The following is a 6460-nucleotide window of genomic DNA, read 5'->3' as shown; positions in this document are numbered from 1 at the left end:
TTCTCATTGAATTCTAGAAGTCTTTAATTTCTTTTTTTGTTCTTTCCTTGACCCAGGAATGGTGTAATTGCACATTGTTCAATTTCCATGAGTTTGTAGGGTTTCTGTAATTTGTGTTGTTGTTGAATTCTAACTTTAAAGGATGGTGGTCTGATAAGATAAAGGGGGTTATTCCAATTTTTTTGTACCTGTTGAGGTTTGCTATGTTGCTGAGTATGTGGTCAATTTTAGGGAAGGTTCCATTGGCTCTTAGAAGAAGGTATATTCTTTTGTGTTTGGATAGACTGTTGTATAGATGTCTGTTAAACCCAATTGGGTGATAACTTCTGTTAGTTCCTTTGTTTCTTTGTTAAGTTTCTGTCTGGTGGTCCTGTCTAGTAGTGAGAGTGGGGTGTTCAAGTTTCCCACTATAAGTTTGAGAGGTTTCATATGTGATTTGTGTCTTAGTAATGTTTCTTTTACGAATGTGGATGCCTTTGTATTTGGGGCATAGATGTTCAGAATTGAGACTTCATCTTGAAGGATTTTTCCTGTGATGAATATGAAATGAGCTTCTTCATCTCTTTTGATTGACTTTAGTTTGAAGCCTAATTAGTTAGATATTAGGATTGCTACCCTCGCTTGTTTCTTAGTCCATTTGATTGGAAAATCTTTTCCCAACCCTTAACTCTGAGGTACCCACTGTCTTTGAAGTTGAGGTGTGTTTCTTGTATGAAGCAGAAGTATGGTTTCTGTCTTTGTATCCATTCTGGTATCACATTTTTTTTTATATTCGAGTTAATGCCATTAATATTGAGGGATATTAATGACCATTGATTGTTCATTCTTGTTTGTTTTGGAATTGGTGGCAAAAAAACTTACAAAGGATATTACATAGAGTTATTTTTCTAGATACTTATTGCCTGTGATTTTTGTCTCCAAATCTCCAAAAAAGTGGGCTGAAAAACCTTGTAGAGATTTCAAATTGAGGAGAACTCAAAATAAAAACCAAGAAAGATAGAAGGGAAGTATGTAAAAATGTGCTTGTTCAAGCTTGCTACTATTTTTAGGAGTCAATCTTGGTTTAAAACACAATAAGCAGACCCCAGCTTGTCATACCTACTTTCTCCCAGGGGTTTGAAACTGTAAAGAAAGCATTTTAACTCAGTGGTAACTGGATTAGAGTCATGCAAGAACCTGCCACCTTGGGACCTCCTGCTTGTGTCTCAGCCTGAATAAATGTGCATGGAAATCGTTCTAAACCGATGGCTGTGCAAGATCACAAGTTATAGTAATGTTGACAGTCTCAGCTTGGAACTTGGCAAAACAGCAAAAATAAAGCCATGGAATCAGATTGAAAGCAGCCTATTTACTGACATGAAAGCAGCTCACAGAGGTTTAGATGTACAACCTTTGCAGGTCAATGGTGACAATATTTGCAAAACGCCACTAGCATCTGTCCTGCAAATTGAAGCAACTTTCATACAGACCCTTGCTGCAAATCTCAGACAACTTGATTTCTTTTCCAGCCTCCAGTACTCGTAAGAAGCCATAAGAAGTTTCTCAGACTTAACGTGTGTGAAAGGATACTAAATCTTCCATCTCCTGGAGGCTGAATGGAAAATGGAAAGGTATAGTTGTCGCATTCTGTCAGAGCCCAATATCTTGGAGATAATCAAATCTGTTTGCTCCCTTCAGAAATAGCTGGTGTTTTGGGTACAGATTCTACTTTTGTTATTTCACAGGTTTATTGTACTCTGTCACAGAGGCGGAACATCTGTTGGAGTAGACAAGGGAGGAGGCCGTCCCATCTTTCTTATTGGCATTCACCAAGGACTTCTGCTGGATTTACTCCCACTGAAAGGTGGCAGCTTGTCACTTTCCAAGATCGCAAGTTCAGGGAGGCAGCAAATGGTTCCTGGCTAGAGGAAAAGGAAGTGCTTTGTCTTCTCCATGCACTTGTACCTCAGTGTTGCAGTTTGCACAGTGGATACAGAGGGAAAATTCAAGAAGGGATAATACTGAATGCTTTGGTAACAGCATCTGATGGAGTTCGGGAAGTCCAGTGCTGCTCCGTGGAAACCAACTTGTCCCTTCCAAGATATTTTTCATCTTTCCATATAGCTTTGTCTCCATGGAACAAGTGAAGTAACTCAAGTCATAGAATTGCTTGGCAACCCCTTCAGTAAGACACATGAAATGCCAAGTGGTTCTGTGTCCTTTCTTCAAGTGGCTGGAATATTAGTGCCTCTGTCTCACAGATCTGGATAGTGGGATTCAGAGACCAGATGAGTTCCCAGGGTGCATATGGGCAGGCAATCCTTGATTACATATGTCTGCAGGAGCTGGCATCCAGGAGAGCGGCTGGCACATCATTGGGACTTTGTTTTGTCACTTGTGGGTGAACTGGATCTGCCTAGATCAGCAGCCAGAATGAAGGACTTAAGTCCCCTCAAGCCTTTGAAAGGGAGTATCTGTCTTTTGCAGCTACAAGCCTTCCTTTATTTCTTTACGAGCTCATGTATTCTCTCCCTGGCATAAGACTTTGAGAACCCACGTTTTTATCAAAACTTTAGATAGTCTGGCTTCCCAGCTAACTGTTATTTCTTTTGTTGTTGCTCATCAAAGTCATTTGGATTTTCATTCAATTTTGAATTAGAATTAAAATAAGGTACTGATATTAAAATTGGGAGGCAGAAACCATCTACAGTTTTTGTTTTATTTACAAATGACAACTGAAAGGGCCACGTGAGTGCAAAATCAGGAAAAAAAAGTATAATGATGTGTATGTATAAAAAGGCCATAACAGCATTGCACTGCATGATAACTTAAAGTAATTAATGGAAGCAGAGAACTGCAGGAAATGCTTGGCTCTTGGTGGAATTAAGACACAATAGGGTGTCTTTAGTAAAGCATGATGTTGTGTGTGCATGTGCACATTCATTGTGTTCCTTCTTTCCCTCTTTATGTTTCACACATACCTGTCTCTTGTTGTGTTAAGAGCCACAGCTGTTCTGTGAACCTTTGTGTGTGAGTCATGGAACCAACAGCAGAGTCCCCACTTACAACGAGGACAGGCCATTGTTTCAAAGCCTTCTAACCAAGGCAGACAGTTGGAATACTTTGTATCCAAGTCACAGCTCTTTCCTTTCTTGCCCCCACTGTTCTCAGCAAAAGCTAAAACTTTATTATAAAACCATAGCTAAGTATATCAACTGCTAGTAGGCTGGCACAGCACAATAAATGCAAAGAAGAGATAAGGGAGTTTGGTCAAATACAAAAAGTACTGTGGAACTGAAGTCCAATGACAGCAGATAACGCTTTCTCTGAGTTTCTATTAAAAATGTAATAAATAAGAAATCCAAAAAAATTTCTCAGGCCCAGCAGTTTTGTTCCTATATTGCTTGTCATAAACATCTAGTATTTTCATCAATACACAGAATCTACTCACAGTTGCAAAAATATTTTCTGCTGGAGTCACTTTACAGGCATAACAGTGTCAGTCAGAAGCTCCCTGACTCTCTCAGTAAAGCCCATTATTTGAATAAATAGGCCTCATTTACATACGTAAGGAAGTATCCCCTTAAGCCTGCATGGAGGACTGATGGTAAACATGGGGTTACTCAGTAGATTCACTAGAAATCAAAATATAGATGAGGATAAATATGGAAGTGTGGCATATTTGCTTACAGTGCTTTTTAGGGAAAATTCATAGTATTTTTATTTTTCCATTTATTAATGTTTTTCATAGACACAGTTCTCTTGGGACACCAAAGATCTGTTGGTAATAGACTTTGTTGATATTTCATGATGCACTGTGGAATTTAAATTGACCTAAACTAGATAGGTCATAATCAAACAGACACAACTTCCCTCAATGAATTTGTACAGCTTTCACATACCTCAGTACTTTTGGCCTCTTTCACATAGAGGCGGTTAGGATGGTTAAGATCTTAACAAAAAGAGACTCCAGTGGGATAGAGGGCTTCTGGAGTCCATAACTTGTGTGTGATCTGTGGCCTCAGGTGAAGTGGCCCATGGTGTCTGCTCTTCATCTCTAGAGAGCAATCACCCTAGGTCATAAAATGTCTCTCTGTATGTTAGTGTATATCTGTCAGCCTCAGCATGCCCTACACTCAGCTTATACCCATCTTGGGATGGTTCATAGGTGGAAATGATCACTCTATCTAGGAAGTAGACACTGTAGCCATTTTCTTTTATTCTATCTTTGGTTCCTATGTGCTGAGTATACATATAGCTTTTGTCTAATAGAATTGATGCTGTTTACTATGGTTCCTGCTAGTTTTAGTTCTGGCAAACAATCATGAACTTTCAGAAATACTTTCTATTGTGTGTGACCATAGATTATTCCTGGACATTAGTAAAGTCAGCACCATAATAGGGCACATTTTACTGATAGCCCAGTGTATCAAATCGTAATGAGCAGATAATTAACAGTCAAAGCCAGGTGCAACAGAAGGAGCTCCTGTGGGTAATGGCTACATTTACAGTGTTGTTAACAACATTATATTTTAATAGCTTATGCTTTCAGCATCCCGTTATTTTCCATCATCAAATCTTAGATTTTCTGGATATGGAAGAATGTTAGAAGTCAGAAGGGATTGCAGAATGCAAGCTCATGTGGAGCATGGAAGAAGATCACATCTCCTAAACTGAACAGCTAAGATGCCTGGAGAATTATTAACTAGTGTGCATCTTAAGAATGACCAATTTAAAAAAGGATCTAATTCTCTTCCGGAAGACAGTTTAGACTTGATGTCAACAGAATATTCCCAGTTTATTATAAGCTTGAGCTTGATTCTAGTGCATGTTCACAGATTTTGGGCTAAGACTTAAAGAAAGAGTGACGAGAATAGATAAAATCTGAAAATCTTGACCTGCATGCTTCTTGCTACTTGTGTGCTAAAGTGGCTTCTGCTTTAGCTCCGGAATCTTGTCGGATTCCAATTCGACCTATGCAAACACATTCGGTCAACAATAACAAGAATCCAATGAATTTGCGTGTGTAGAATGTTGAGGGAGGTGTGTGGCACATGGTGCTCTGTAAATACAATCACATCCATCATTTTTGTTTATGTTTCTAGATTGGAACCCAACAATTGGAGTCATATTTGTCAGCGTCTCCAAGCAATCCAAATGCAGAAAATGTACAAAGCAGGGATGTGCTCCTTCTTCTTTGTGTATTTATTTATTTAACTTGGAGATGGAATGCTTCAATTTAGCAAAGTATTAGTTCATTTTCTACATTCATAACTTTTACATCATATGAGAGACAACTTTTATCTAAGGAGATCCTATCACTTGAGAATTAATTGAAGAATAATTTCATTGAGTGTATTGATTAATGAAGCTGTGCTATAAGTTGATGGCATCTTGAGTTTCACTTACAGCTATAAACCTCATTTGTGGGTGAGTTTATATGGGTGCATATGGGTGTAATTATCCGTCCAGCTTTTTGTGTGTATAGCTCGAATGCCCTGTGGGCAGACTGGATCTTTCCTTTGTGTCTCACAAATTCGTGTTCCTACTTACATCTATGAAATTCTGCTGGAGAGAAAAAAAGAAAGAGATAAATTTTTTATTATGGAATGTTATTTTCTCCAGAAAGCCCTTACACACACACACACACACACACACACACACACACACACACCTATAAAATGCCATGCATTTATCCATTTCATTTTGAAGAACACTTTCAAAACTAGTTTTAGTTGGGTGAGATAAAACAAAAATACATTTAAAAAAATGGAAATAGTTTGCCAATATTTCACAGTGTTAGCATCATGCTAACAAATTCTTCAAGATACGTAGTGCTATTTCTCAGTATAATTATGTAATTAGTTGTTTAATTACATAAAATAGTATGAATGAATACTGTCTATTTTAACTTCCAGATGTATTGACAGTGGCACCCATACTAAAATAGCTTAAAATCTACCATGCAGTAAAAATCATATGTGGGACCATATAGGTAAGAATGTGATCAATTTGAACTTTAATTAACAAATAAAAATTAATTTAAGTTTTTCAGTAGTAACACCTTTGATTCCATATATTAATTGTACCTAAAATCTTGGTCAAAATCTTATTAAGTATAATAGGTCATTTTTAATATAAGGTCATTTATGATAGCTTTAAAACAGTTACCTAAAGCAAATCCATTAATGGAATTTTTGTTTGCTTTTGTATTATTAAATTGTCTTAATTCCAAAGTGGAAATGTCAGCATTCATTAAGAACTTCAACTATTATAAAATTGTTAATGCTTCACAGAATGATTACGTCTTGAATTAGTTATTACTATAACCCATTGCTTTTTAAAAAAGCCTAAATAGGTTCCATATTTAACTAAATCATCATTTACTTAACAAATAAATTCCATGTTTTAATTATAGAGGAATGTAGATGTATTATATTGTTTCATAATAATTCTTCACAGTAAAAAGTTACAATAGGCC

This window comes from Cricetulus griseus, chromosome 3 (assembly GCF_003668045.3).
Source record: "Cricetulus griseus strain 17A/GY chromosome 3, alternate assembly CriGri-PICRH-1.0, whole genome shotgun sequence".
NCBI classification, from domain to species: Eukaryota; Metazoa; Chordata; class Mammalia; order Rodentia; family Cricetidae; genus Cricetulus; species Cricetulus griseus.
Note: the sequence above shows the minus strand (reverse complement) of the source record.